This window comes from Anser cygnoides, chromosome 1 (assembly GCF_040182565.1).
Source record: "Anser cygnoides isolate HZ-2024a breed goose chromosome 1, Taihu_goose_T2T_genome, whole genome shotgun sequence".
In the NCBI taxonomy this organism is placed as follows: domain Eukaryota; kingdom Metazoa; phylum Chordata; class Aves; order Anseriformes; family Anatidae; genus Anser; species Anser cygnoides.
This window is the reverse complement of record NC_089873.1, coordinates 190943417-190958323: the sequence shown is the minus strand read 5'-3', so window position 1 is coordinate 190958323 and position 14907 is coordinate 190943417. Positions and strand designations below refer to the sequence as shown.

Genomic DNA, 14907 nt, shown 5'->3' with positions numbered 1-14907 from the left:
AAGTTGGAACTGTTTTCAGGCACAGCTGGATACGTGCACCTTGTGCTTCTGCCCGTGGTGACCTGTGGCACAGCCTAGCCATATCTGTGGGGTGGAAGGGAAGCTCTATTCAGCCCTTTCTAAAGGATGCTGGCAGTGAGGAGGGACTTTGGGGATGGGGTGGGGGGTTGGGTGGAGCACTCTTCTGAAGACAAAAATAAGTGTTGAAAAGGAAGGCAATTATAAAGCTAAAGCAGTAGGAGTAATCTGGGCCTGTGTTGTGCTTTCTTGGAAAACTTTCAAAGCCTTTTTAAGCAGTTGGCATGAAACTTTCTTCTGGCTATAAAAATCTCTTTTGAGAATCATCTCCCATTTGTACTTTTACAATTCATCCTTTTAATATGAATATTGTACTTATTAAAAGTGCTTACTTACTTGACGACCAGAGAGAATGGACCAAGCAACATCAGTAGGTGTCTCTGCATTATTCCTGCCTCATGTGTGTCAACCCTGCCTTGAAGGGAATGGTCCTGGAGAGAAAAGGCAGGTCTGTTTGTAAGGCTTTTTCAGTCCTTGGCCTTTCTGCTGTCCACATATGAAATGAGTCAGGGCTGTTTGTAGTGACTCTGATCCTGGTATCTTTTCAGAAGGAACTGCAGAGGGCCAATAAGTTAATTTCACACTGATACCATAAGTTTAGATGACTATCACTCTTGGCAGGATTTAAGCTAGCAACCATGACCATGATTCATGCTGCATTCTCCTCACCAGGAAAGCACTTAAGTGTACGTTACATTTCACACAAGTTTCTGCTCCACTGAAGAGGATGGGAGTTCAGTGTGTAAAGGAGAACTCCTTTGAGTAAAGATAGATTTAAGTGTGTATTTAAGTACTTTTAAAAAAGTACTGACTGCTCTTTCTGAGAAGAAATGTCTCCTCGTTTCCAACCTGAACCTCCCCTAGAGAAACTTGAGGCCATTCCCTCTAGTCCTATCACTAGTTACCTGTGAGAAGAGGCCAACCCCCAGCTCCCCACTCCTTCCTTTCAGGCAGTTGCAGAGAGCAATAAGGTCTCCCCTGAGCCTCCTCTTCTCCAGACTAAACAACCCCAGTTCCCTCAGCCACTCCTCACAGGACTTGTGCTCCAGGCCCTTCACCAGCTTCGTAGCCCTTCTCTGGACATGCTTCAGGGCCTCGATGTCCTTCTTGTGCTGAGGGGCCCCAAACTGAACACAATACTCAAGGTGCTGCCTCACCAGAGCAGAGTACAGGGGGACAGTCACCTCCCTGCTCCTGCTGGCTACATTGTTCCTGACACAAGCCAGGATGGCGTTGGCCTTCTTGGACAGCTGGGCACACTGCCAGCTCGTGTTCAGGTGACCATCAACCAACACCCCCAGAGTTATCATTAGAACTATCTATATCTCAGAGCTGAGGCACCAAGTTGTGCCCCAGCACTCTCCAGGCTGTCTCCGCAGCAGTGCGTGAAACTTCCCTATGCTGCAGCAGTCCCAGTGTGAACTGAATCCTGAGACAGATGAAAATAAATCAAAGCAGGCCTCAGGCCTCTACTCTACTTCAGTGATCTTTTTAGCTCACTAGGCTCCTTCTGTAGTCAATGGAGAAAGAATAGAACATGGTTAGGCTTCTGCTTTGGCTCAACTTTGGGAGATGCTGCTGTTTTGCCCTTCCCAATGGAAGTCTAATCAGACATGCTAACTAATTGAGTTGCCTAAAATCATTTGATGTGAGCATTCCTCCTGTGTTCCCAGATGTGCTCCTGTGCTAAGCCCTGCTTGAGTAATTTGGGCCTCTGTATTCCATCAGCAGTCCTTTAAGCTCTTCAATCTTCTCTTTTCAATGTAATGTGTTTTTTATATTGCAAACATGACTGTATAATTCAATGCATATGTTTTGGGAGTGGGGAGTCTATGAGAATGCCAAGCAAATCAATAAAGATTTAGCACATCATTATTCACTGCTGCGATGCCATGAGGCATTTATGTGTGCCCTTTTGTAGGGAGGAAGGAAAAAAAAAAAGAGGAAAACTGTTATATATGTATAGTAAAATTTGATTTGAGAGAAAGAGTTTGCATCTGAATTGCATGAAGTCTATTAAAATTTTGGCCTTCTTTAGACTAACAGGATAATGCCATTCCTGAACTGATTGTTTCCAAGCAACGATGCAGATCTGAGTATGTGTTTGCTTATTTTTTTTAGTTTGTTGCTAAACCAGAGAAGCTTCCAAAGATAGCCACGCAACTGATGCTATCAGGTGTTATATATAATTTCAAGACTATGACGTTGTTTTGAAAAGATGTTGCATTTGTTCTCACTTTGGAAGCTGACTTAAAAGAGACCACTGGGACTTGTATAAGTTTACCAGCAAGTGGATTTTTTGTTTATTTATTTATTTATTTGAGTAAAGGAAATGACCTACACTGTCATCAGCATGGCATGCTCCAATATGTCATTTTCATTTGGACACAAAAACTTTACTGCAGTCAGGGGGAATTGCTCTCTCTAAGGAACAAATCCTGAACCGCAGCTATTAATAGTGGTGCAGGTCTTCAGAAACTGTAGTTCGGATACATTTTTCAAGTGTTTTCAAGCGTGGCTCTCTAAAGGGCCAAATCCTCCTCTTTTCACTAATTGAAAGCTCCCTTCATGTATTATAAAGGAATGCACAGTTATAGAGCCATGTATAATAAATAATAAACAGCCACTTGCAAATGACATTGCTATTTTATATTCAGAACCATCCAAATTGTGTGGAGATTTTGAAAGGTGCATTAAGAGGAGATTAGGGTAACTTCTCTCTTTCCTGTCTGCTTTTGGATTTGATGACATCATGGGATAAATATGATTTAGGAGCCAATGTTTACTATTTTGGCTTTCATAAAGGCTTCCTAAAGAGCTCAGTTGCTAAATGTCATTAATGCATTTTATTTAGAGTAAGAAAATTGTGCATTTATACATAATTCAGTATGAAGAAAGGGCTTTATAGAGTTCCCTGATGTCTACATAAAGAATATAGTGCAGCTCTGTGTATATCTGAATTTCCATAGAAGGAAACTGATCACCTCAGAAGAGAAATACATCAGCTATTTAGTGGTGCAAAGCAACAAAGCACAAAGTTTGGAAGTGGAAGTGAAAAATAGTATTATTGTTAGAAATTTTAGAAAGAATTTACTATGTCAGAATGTAATTGCCCAACTGAATGGAGTGCTGTGATTTATATTTGTGCACATGTAAAATTCTTCAAATGATTATAACCAGCTCAATCCTTTATGCTCAAAACAACATTTCTGGTTGTGATCTGTCACTTTGGCTTTTGTGTTATCGGGTATATAAGATCCCCTGCATTAGGCTAGCTTGGAGTCTTGGGGCTAGCGAGCAGGTAGATGCAGCTCCATTACTATTCATATTGTGGTATTACCAGAGATTCAATGAGGGATCAGGGATCAAGTGGGCTAGATGTTGAACAGTACTGAAATGGAGGATGGCTTTACTTTTCAGAGTTCATAATTTAATTATGTGATGGGAAACAATAAATAGAACAGAATGGGAGGATTGCATCATAAGAGTTGTGACATTTCATATAATAAACACCAGACTGAGTCCATCATCTGTCTACGTCTCTTCCAAGACCACTATTTGATAGAAAATGAAATTATCTTATGTACAAGTTGAAGACAGATAATTTCTTCTCATTTGTACTTCAACATCAGCCAAAGATATGCTGAGATTCTACTGTTCAAAGTTTGACTGCCCAGTGAGTTGCAGTCAAGGTAGGTAAAATATGATGAGTCAGACTCTGAAAACTTCACGTAGAATATGATGGCTTTCATCTTAGTATGGCTGTCTGTTTTTTTGAAGGAAGTGAAGCAGTAAGGAGAAGACAAAGATGCTTTAACATTGTCTGTTCCTTGGCTGGTTTAATGTGGATGCACAATGACTAAACATAAAAATGAAGTGAGGATAGTGTAGGGAAGAACGAGGCAGAGATTGATATAAGGAGTGTGAGGCTGAGATGAAGACATTGGACGGGCTTGTGAAAGGCCTATGATCAGAGATGGAGAGTGTCCCAAGGAAAGTTAACAGTGTAATGATATCCAGTGTCTGATAGTCTTTGGAGACTGTTTCTTGTATTTGTTTAAGCCAGTCTGGTGACTGGCTTGGTCCTGAGGCTGACATTTCCCATGCTGAACAACAGAACTTGACATTTACATGCAAAATTAATGGTTCCTCAAAAGAGTGATACCATGATTAGGATTTCCACCAAGCTAGTGAAAGAAACTATTATTTGTCAATTAAAGGAAAAATACAGTGAAGAAAGCAGGGAAAAAAAATGTGGTAAAAAATAAAAATCTGTATAAAATCACCAGGTTCAAGCTCGACTTCTTCAGCACTGATTTAAACCTGGAAAAAGAAAACAATGATATTGAGAGAGGCATCTGAATTTTGCTCAGTTACATGAGTGTAACTGAGCAAAAAAAAAGACTGATGTTCTCCCCCTCAGAAAGACAGTAGTTTTGAGTAACTGCTTGGTTTGAATGGTCCAGAACAGGTTTTATTTTCTGTGTGACTTTTGGCTGAGGTTTTTTCTCTTGGCTGGGTGCATACACCTACATTTATCTCCCTTTTTTTAATTTATGCTTCCCTCATGTTGAGGTCTCATTCCTCTTTCTTCCCCCTTTGCAGAACTGCCAGGCTGCCAGATATGCAGCATTAAAGTAAAAAAAAAAAAAAAGAAAAAAGAAAAAAAAAAAAAGAAACCCCACAAACAATTTCGCATTGACCTTTTCAAAGGGCATGATAAGCTATGGAAAATAAAACCGAGGCTTGGCCATAAAACGTACGCAGTAAATAAAGACGTGTCATAAAGCCTGCTGCCCTTCACGGCTGGCTGCAAGGCGGCCGGCGAGCCCGGGTTGGCAGCGGGGAGGAGGGGAAGCAGCGCGGCCACCCCGGCCCGGGCAGCGGCGATAGGGCTCGGAGAGCTTTCACTGGAATAGTGCCTCCGCCCCAGCCACCGGGGCGTCCTGGGCGCGTACCCCGCCGAGAGCGCGAGGTGCCCGGCGTGCCAGGCGGCGCTCCCACCCCATCGCCTCCCTCCGTGCCCTGTCCATGGTGCTGAGCGGTCGGCAGGGAGCGGGCTTCGTCGTTAGCAGGCAGGAGTGTTTTCCTTCAGGTTGCATAGGCTCGTACCTTGAATTATTGCTGTGTGCACTGTGCAACAGATGTTCGCCAGCCTGGATTTTCCTCTTTTAGCCACTCTAAGAAGGCAGGGAGATTAATTAAAGCCGGAGTTGCTGTAGGTGAATGGCTCTTCACGTGTTTGCAGGGGCTATCTCACTTTTCCTGTTTATATATTCATCAGTTGTTGGCATAGGATGGAGGATTAAATCAACACTCTGAAAACGGCTTCTGCTTTGATTTGTTTATGTGTTTACTTTTAGTTTTTAGGATAACTACAGAAATAATGAGAAACAGTGGGAAGCAGGAAACTGATTGAGATTGATTGTTTTGTGTATTCAGCTTGTGATGACCTTTGGGGAAAGTGGGTATTTAATTTTTACTGATGTTGTAAAGGCACAAAGTCCTGACCTTTCTGATCCAGGGTGACCACTATGAGCATCCCACTGAGAATTAATTACAATTGCCTGGAGCTGCTCCAAGAAGCATTTATTAGAGTACTATAAATGTGGTAAAAGTGATCAGTATGCCTGGAAGAAGATATTCCATGTGCCTGCTGTGATATCTAAAAGAAGCTCAGACTTGTCAGCTTGTTGTTTTGTTTTGTTATTCATTAAGAAGACTGAAATAGGAGACACAGCGTTAGAACTCCAGGGCAAGTGTTTCCTATCATTCTGCTCTCCACACAGATACTTTCGTATTAGATTAAAGCACAATAGATGGAAATAGGCAGAATAAAAATCAAATGTGTTCCCAAGAGATAGGACATGGTGCAGTTCTGTCACTGTATAAAGCAGAATACAGCAGCTTCTTCTAGTAGCTTCCTAGAAATGTAAAGTGGAAGTGAACAGAGAGCCACACAAGAACTCCGTACAAGGAAGCATTTAAAACTCAAGGTATGCTATGATGCCATTTTATTACAGCATCCAGCACAAAGCCAGGACTGTTAGTCACCTGGGATTTTGCAGTCCTTTTCCCCAGAGATCAATCTAAAAGTGGAAAATCTGAGAAAATTTACACAGCGTTATTTCATATACAGTATGATGATTTTGTCAGATACCTTGCCAAAAGGACTGGAATTGAATAAGAATGTTTAAATAAAAATTGTAAAACCATCTACATTTGTTTTGGAGAAGTATTTAATTGGGAATGATGATGAAAAAGCCAGAAATGTGGATTAACCTAAAATGAAAAGGGCAGCCAAGTTACAGCAGATGGCTTTTTCTTATACTTTAAGTGCCTTATAATAGGGAAAATATGCTACGTAATCACAGTTGTTTCTAAACTGCCTTTTTTAGTGGTGAGGGGTGGGGAGGGGGGAGATAAGGTTTCCAGCGAGGTATTGGTTGAAAAAACAAAATCAAAAAGATGTAACTGCAGACAGTCTGTATTGAACTGTTTTTATTCCGGAGTTCCAGAGCTCAGTTTGATGTATGGTAGGGAAGACAACAGTCTCTGATTCCAACTAAAACCCAATGAGCAAATAGCCTCTATTTCTCCCTTCCGCCTTGCCTTCCTGAGCATCTAAATTTCGTAAGGGCTCTGTCTCTCTTTCTCTCACAGAGCTTCTCAATAACCCTTTCTGTGGGTTCACTGAGATTTCTTTATTCTGACAGGTTTTTGTTCTGTCTTGCTGTGGCTGCTTTTCTTTCTCTCCTGTATCAGTTAAGAAATCCTCCTCTAATGCTGTTATCCAAACAACAGATTTTCCTGCAGCTGAAAAGCTGCTGTTAAGATTTACCAAAAATCTTCCCTTCATTCCTTTTTTTTTTTTATTTATTTTTTTTTTAAATTTATCTCTACCCGGGGGGGAGGGAGTGAAGGGAGGGAAATAGAAGAGACAGGCTATTGTGTATGACATATGCTCAATTTCTCAGCAAGGCTTAATTACTGTTGGGAGTTTGTGCTCCTGTTCCCTTTGACACACTGAGTACTCAGAGTGCAGTGCAATGCCTCCTGCTTATTCCAGTTTGCGTGCACATGGATAAGATTTGCTTGTGTATTGGGGCAATTGTAAATGAATTGTGTGTGAGAACAGAGACTGCAGGCATCGCCCCTGAAGACTGTAGGCAGACGTGCACCTTTCAGGCAGAGTTAATACCCATAGAAAATGCTGCTTTTCATGCTCTTGTGATATAAGGTTTAGTCCTTCAAGTAACTGAGCTCATTGAACCAGGAGGTACAGGTGGAACTTCTAAATCCACACATAGATTAGCCAAAAGCCCTACAATACAAGGGCAAGAGAACTTTGCTGTCAGCAGGACTGAACTCTTGACTGATATCTGAAGAGATTCATGCCTCTTGCTTTGTGGGTACACAAAAATGCATGGGTAATTGGAGACAACAGAAGGCTTGAGATATAACGTGCAAAGCAGAGACCTAACACAGTGAATTCATTTCAACTCTGCATAATGAAATGCACCATTGTGCTTTGAAGAAGAGCATGACTTTCCTCACTTTCTAATGTAAAACACTAAATTATATTAGTTTCAGCTGAAAAGCAGAATAAAAGCTATAGAATTTAAATGCCAAAGCTATGCATTTAAGGCCAATTAAAGAACAAGCTTCATAAAAAAAATCCAAGAAATGTAACACTTTCAAACTTCATTACAAAGGAAAAAATTGTTGTTTCCAAAATTAAAAGCATGCTTCCTTGTGAAAATAAGCTTTTCTTTCCTGTTTCCAAGCTCTACATTTTAGACTATCAGCTGCATCTCAGCTAATTCAGCTAATTTCAGTAACATTCCACACCATTGGGCAAGTCCATTCTATTGGAAGAAGTAATAAATTGTTGAAACTGTCTTGGTAATTAAACAGTTTAGTTTTATATTTATTTGCTGAAAAATCCTCCAGTGACATATTAATTATGCATAAAGCTTTGCCTTGTAAAGAAGTTAGCTGGTTTTCAAACACCCATCTCATCTCTATTTATTTTTTGAAAGCTGATCTTTCAAACTGACAGCATTTCAACCATTTTAATACTTTGATGAAGATCTAACTTTCACTCAGATTATTTTTCAAAATTAATATCTAGTTTTTTTTTTTTTTTTTTTAATCACAATACCGTCACTGTTACTTCTGAAGCAGGAAATAGCTTTGCTTTTAATTTTGGTTTTCATTCAGCTCTGCCTTATTCAAGCCATCTTCTTTCACCAGAGGGCTGCTCAAAAGATGACTTCAGTGTATCATATCTGGAGCTGCCAAAGAACAAAACCTTTGAAGGGCTTATGGTGGAAAAATATGCCTAGAGCAATACATCTCTTTGAGAGGAGCAGCGTGAATATCGAAATGTCCTGATGACTGCTAATTGTTCCAATCTATCAGATATCACTGATCAGTCTTTGCAGTGATAACATCATACTCTTGATAAAGTCCAGGCAAAATTTTGTAATGTCGACTAACTTATTGCTGACAGTCAGGTTAATATTTTCTAGGAATGCAATATTGCCTGATACTTTACTGTGGGATACTAGGGAAGCCTAGGGAAGTGATAATTTGCATTATTAGAGATGGAAGGGGGCTTTCCAGTATGAGTAGAAGTGACATGGACCCTCAGCCATGTGAGCAAACACTCAGATACAAATTAAATACTGCATGTTCAAAATCTAAGTGATTGTGAGTGAATCTAACCTTATGTGAGTGAAAATCCTGCTTTTGCCTACTGGTGTCCAAATGCCCGGCTTTCACTGACAATTCTGAAACATCATTTTGTGTCTCTTGTATGAATGTGTTGTATGTGTACTAGATACAAGAGATAAGTAATAGTCATTAACATAACCATGAATATTAAGGAAATGTTTAACTTCGGTTCCCTTGAAAATGTTGGTATAAATAGAATTTTTTTACATTGCTATAAACAACGTGGAGAAAACCTGGCTGAATTTCCTTCTCCAGCCTTTTAAGAAGCTGGAGAAGACTGTTTGGAAAGCAATAATCATGGAATGGTTATCAAAGGTTCGCTGTGACAATGGAAAACTGTTGGCTGAGGTTCTCCAGGGATGTGTCCTGAGTTTGGTAATGTTTCATATTTCCTTCAATGACCTGGATGATGCAATAGAAAGAATGCTTATCACATTTACAGATGGCACAAACCTGGTGGAGTAGCAATCAAAACAGTCTCTACAAATGGGGCAGCTGGTCCAAAAAAGTAGGATGAACTTCAAAAAGGAGAATGCAAGGTCTGCACTTAATCTGGAAAAATTGAGTGCATTAACACAAGATGGAAAACATCTGACCAGGCAGAAGTTTTGCTGAAAAAGATGTTGAGGTTACAGTGACTCACAAGTTGAATATGTATCAACAGTGTCATACTATTACAGGAAAAGCAAACATGCGGCATTGGTATTGAGTGCTGCGTGTCTAGTTCTGTGCAGTGAACTGCAGCAAATGTGGAGGCAATCCAAAAGAAAGAAAGGAAAATGACCAGAGAATTAGAAAACATGTCCTGTGAGGCAGGACACAGAAAGAGCTAGGGGCTTAATTCACTGAATGAATGACTGGAGAGACATGAGAAGCCTTCAGACAATAAAAGGTTGTAATCTGTTGTCCAAGCCCATTGTTGATAGCACAAGAAAAGAACGTGCTAAAATTACATCATGGAAAAATTACGTTAGACATTAGTAAAAACTTTCTTACCATAAACACTAGGCAAGAATGCAGGAGAAAATTGTGAAATCTTCTTGTTAGATTAAAATCTTTAAAACAACCACACATACATTAGTCCAAAGTTTGGTCTCTTTTGTTTATCTAGCCTTGTCACAGGAGGGTGGATTAAAAGATATCTTGATGTCATTTTTGCCCCGTTTTCTAAGTCTATATCACTAATATCCCCATTTAATTTTAGTGTGAAGTTTTCTATTTGCAGTTAATTTATATATATTTTTGAAAGGTGGTCTAAATAAAAATCTGTCCCACCTTGTCCAAACTATTTGAGATTCATGCATTTGATTTTCTTCTGGTGTTCCCCTACTTTTACCTCCATACTTCAATTATTTACATATCAGTTTCTTCCACTCTGCGACCCAGATATCAAGTCCACTCAGAAAGAGGAGTTGGAGAAGGCATCCCAAATGGAAAATGTGCCCCTTAGCAAGACACTGGGAGAAGCGCTCGCTGCCTGCAGCCTTTTGTCGTTCCCTGTCATATACCAGAATATAACAGTGCACTTGTCTTAGGACTCCTAAGAGCCCTCATATATTGGGCTAGGGAGAGGTTCAGTAGTGTTTTGTGCTAGCGTTGTGCAAACTTACACTCACATTTGGTCCTTGCCATGAAGTCTGTAATCTAAGAATGGACTTTTAAATGGCTGAGCATGTTTAGAATTTGATTTCTATGAGGTCAGTAATTGAGGTGTTACCACGACAGTTTTTTTCCAAGGAGTTAAGCATACTTCTGTGGTTGAAAGACTGGTATTGTATTTAATCTTTCACATTTTTTACATTTTATTCACTTTTGACTGTACTCTCCATATTTGTTTGCTATGTAATGTGCCTACTAACAATTCCATGACCATATACTCTATTGGCACCCACTATGATTTTTATAGTTGAATAAGTGATGGAAAATCATTTAACTTAACTAACCTTTTCATCACAGCCATCTCCTTCATTATCCTTCCCTTAGCCGATCTTATACCCTAGACTGCAGCTAATGTCTGAAGAGGTAGGACACTGCTGTGACATTCCAAGATCTTGAACAAGGGTGGGTCTGCGTCTGAAGTTTTGCTGGAAAAAAAACAAGGTATTTTTGACCTGTGTAGTTCCCATCTGCATCTTTCTATGGCTCTTGTTCTGACCCACAGAACAAGGCAGTACTGTAGGTTCTGAGTCACTTGCCTGATAATTTCATCAGTCCTACCAACTCTAAACCCTTGAGCATGGAAGAGAAAAAATGAAAGAGAGAGAAATGGAAACCTTCTGATAATATGAGATAGTTCTCTGCACGTGTGGACAGAGTTGCTACAGAATTTGTATGGAAAGTAAGGGAGGGTACTTTGAAACTTGCTTTTGTGGGGGTTGGTTCCTTATATCGTCCATGCATCATACCAAATATCTCCACATCTGAGAAAAATGACAAAGTTTCAAATACAGGCCAAAGGCACACGATGGTCAGATGGCCTATCTGCATGCTCTGGCTGTGTCTAACCGTCCCCCTCACTTTGCTAAAGTGGAAGATGTTAGAGGAGTATAACACTGACTGATTCCCTGAGTCATTTGTGTGCTTCTGTGGACTAGAAGAGAGATTTCTAAAGGCATATATGCGAGTTAGATGATAAACTGTTGCTGAAAGCCAGTGGGAAGTGGATGATTGCAGTCTGAAATGGTAGACCTTACTCATGATACTACAAGAAAGACAGACAAATCAGACGGAGTGAGGCTACCGATATCTATTGGACATCAGTATGGGAGCAATCACAGTTATCATAAATCTTTCAATATCCATGACTTGTTGTGGGCTCAGTAGAGTGAAAAAACAGCTATAGGCTTCCCAGAACTCAGCTGCATAAATCCTCTGAACACTGAGCAACATGTTGCTGTTCCTTACCCTTTCATTTGTTATCTGGGAGAGCCTATTTCTAACAAGTAGATTTTTTCCCCTTTGATACTATACCTTCATTATAATTAGTTTAGTAAAAGACTGTAAATAGCATACCTTGACAGTGAATCCAGACAGAATAAATAAAATGTAGCTCATTCTTAGCTGTTGGAGAAGTGCTCTGTACAGCACACTTTGAAACTTCTCACATAGTCCGGTTCTCAGAGTCCCACCTTTCTTTGTGAGCTTCCCTTCCCTTCTCCTATTTCAGACTGGATATTAAGCCCATAGTTTTTGTTTTGTAATTTTATCCTGTTAGTCCCAAATGTGCCTTGCATAGTACAGCTCCTAAATCAACAGTCTATTCCTAGTTACAGCTTTCTGTATTTCATTTTTTAAATCTCCAATGAACTTGGAACTGTGTCTTTTGTGTGCTTGTTTTTAAAAAGGGAGCTTGTTAACTGACAATGCCGTAAAACTATTAAGAGACTATGTCCACTCCTGCTATACATCACTGATCCCTGCTTCACAGGGTATCCTAATCCACTGCTGAACCAAAGTGTCAGACCCAGCAAAGAAAAATGAGTATTTTGCATAGCAAATAGTTTTTATGACTTACAGTTAATGGACCTTACTATTAATTGGCAGAATTACAACTCTTGATTAGTTGATGAAAGTAGCTGTCTTGAAAAGTTATTAGCTTTCCTTTTGTTCTTGTTTTTCTACATTTTTTTTTAGGAGATTGATTACACAGAGGGCCTCTTTGAACTTATATTGAATGTTTCCTTTGAGGATCCACTTGCACTGTGTTTTCATAGACTATGTTAGTTTTTCAGTATTCCAGCGATCTTGGTGTATTAAAAGGAAAAAAAAATCAAAACAAAACAAAAAGTAAAATAGTTACTAGTACCTCAGGAAAATATTCCTGAAAAAAAAATGAATAGTATGAAAATATCAATAATGAAATTTGAATATACAAATACCATGAGAAATACTTACACAGATTTCTCAAGGCTAAACAGTTTGCGTTAATGGAAAATAAACTCCATTAACAGAGATGTAGTAATTCATGAAGCATCTTCTGTTGTGCATTGCATGTATCCTATAGCTGTCCTAAATCAATTACCTCATTCAGGACTTGGAGGCCCTTTCTATAGGGTGAGGCTGTGGCTGGAGGGAAAGCAATTTATTGCAAAAGCTGATTCAGCAAGGAACTCTTCAGGGACCCATCAATGTTCCATTATTAATCAGAGATGCTGTAATGATTATCAGTGGTATTGTAAATCATTTGCGTAACACTATTTATTTTAACATTACTCAGCAATTCTGTGTTTCCTGAAAGACAAAAAGATTTCCAAATCATGAAACATGCTCTTCAGCAGGAAGCAACAAGCAATGTAACAGACTTTCAAAAGATTGTTTTGTCTTACGCTTTCAAGGCCAGGCTGGATGGGGCTTTGAGCAACCTGGTCTAGTGGGAGGTGTCCCTGCCCATGGCAGGGGGTTGGAACTGGGTGGGCTTTAAGGTCCCTTCCAACCCAAACCATTCTGTGATTCCATGATATATTGTTGTGTGAAACCAACTATTCAAGAAAAGGAGGTCCTTAAAAATTTGATCTAAGTCTGTGAGCAAATGCTAAGAACATTTCATGCTCGCTTCCAGTAACTCATTTTGACTTCAGTCTCCAATAACACTGCCTTTTCATTACCCTCTGAAGCCTGATTCTACCTTCAAGTGAAATTAATAGCAGAAAGATCAATCCTGAACGTCTCTTGGTGTGTCAATCCAAACCTGAAGGTTCTGGCTTCAGAGGGCTTTTCTGAAGCATAATTTTACTTGAAAATATTAATGGTTAGGACAAAAGCTTATTAAATTATTACTTGCAGATAATTTAACCACTTTTTTTTTTTTTTCCTGTGTGTATGTGTCTTAATGAAAACTTAGTACAGATTAAATGCAAATGGTTTGGCAGATTTGCCTTATATGCAAATTCTAAGGCAAGGTCAAAATTGCAGTAATAAAGCTGTGCCTGAGTTCCATTTTTACAAGATTTAGGTATTAAAAATAGCTATTGGTGCTGAAATGTCATGAATACAGTGGAGAAAAATGAAAGCTGAGAAGGAATCCAAGAGACTGGAAAGCAGGTGGAACAAAATAAATGTTCGTTAATATCTTGCATCACACAGGATACTTGCTTCTATTGATGGAGCAGAAAAAAATTATGGTAGCGACAGGTCTGTGAAATTAATATTTTTTCCAGCCTCAAGATCCCATTTTCCATATGAAGAAAGCATCACTGAACGAGTATTAATGCAGCGGTATTTTAACACGGCAAGGTCATTTAGCATGTTTTATTTTACAGTCTCTGAAGTTTCCTCTTTCTTGTTGCATGTGTTTTAGGGAAAATAGTCTCCTTTTTAATAGAATGAGTTCTCTGAAGAGTTGGAGGCTATTATCCCCTTACAATTTTTGTCCTAGCGAGCCGTTACGCTGGATGAAAAGACTGCCACTTCCTTCTTTTAGGGTTGTGTTACTCGGTGACTCCTTTTCTGTTTGCTTTGCTAGTGATCTTAAAGCAGTCACCATCTGCACTTCAAAGCAGAAGAAAGCCGCTCAGATTAATATATTTTTGCTGTCTAACCTCCTGTGATTACACCAGTGGTCCTCAGCTGCTGCCTCATACCACGACGGGTGTCAGTGCCTTAAACACAAATCATTTTTCTGTAATTAACAGCAATACCGAGTACTGCTTTTTGTGAGGAGGTGCATGTGAGCCCTGTCTCTGCTGAAGCACCACTGGAGTTCAGCAAACTTTCAGCTGCCCGAAATGCCTGCCTTCAGGCTGCCCTCAGTCACCTCTCCTTTCAGCCCTGATTATTTACCCAAGTGCCCCGGGCCATTAAAGTTCGCGTGGCGATTGTTCCCCGTCCCCCACCCCCCCAAATGTCATTCAGATGATAAAATCGGCCTCAGTCTCCTCTAAAGGCTTTGCAGCGAGCAACAAAAGCTGCGCGGAAGGCCGAAACCCGGCGAGGGGGGACGTTGTGCGGGGACAGCTGCGGCTCTCACAAAGCGCCGGGCCCCCGGTGGCACCGGGCAGGCCCCAAACCCCCCCCTCAACCTCAGCCCGGGGTGGGCACGGAGCCGTTTGGGGTTGGGATTCGCTAGGAACTGGGTCAGCGGGGCGGGCCGGG

General features: G+C 40.2%; 1 long non-coding RNA gene across 1 annotated transcript; it reads right to left on the bottom strand.

Moving 5' to 3' along the window:
- Positions 1 to 311: 311 nt before the first annotated feature.
- LOC106041107 (uncharacterized) lies at positions 312 to 14178 on the bottom strand. Its single transcript, XR_001210306.3, has 3 exons — positions 12839 to 14178; positions 10761 to 10901; positions 312 to 509 (listed from the first exon to the last, which is right to left on the bottom strand). It is a non-coding gene; the product is annotated as an uncharacterized lncRNA (long non-coding RNA).
- Between the last annotated feature and the right edge of the window lie 729 nt (positions 14179 to 14907).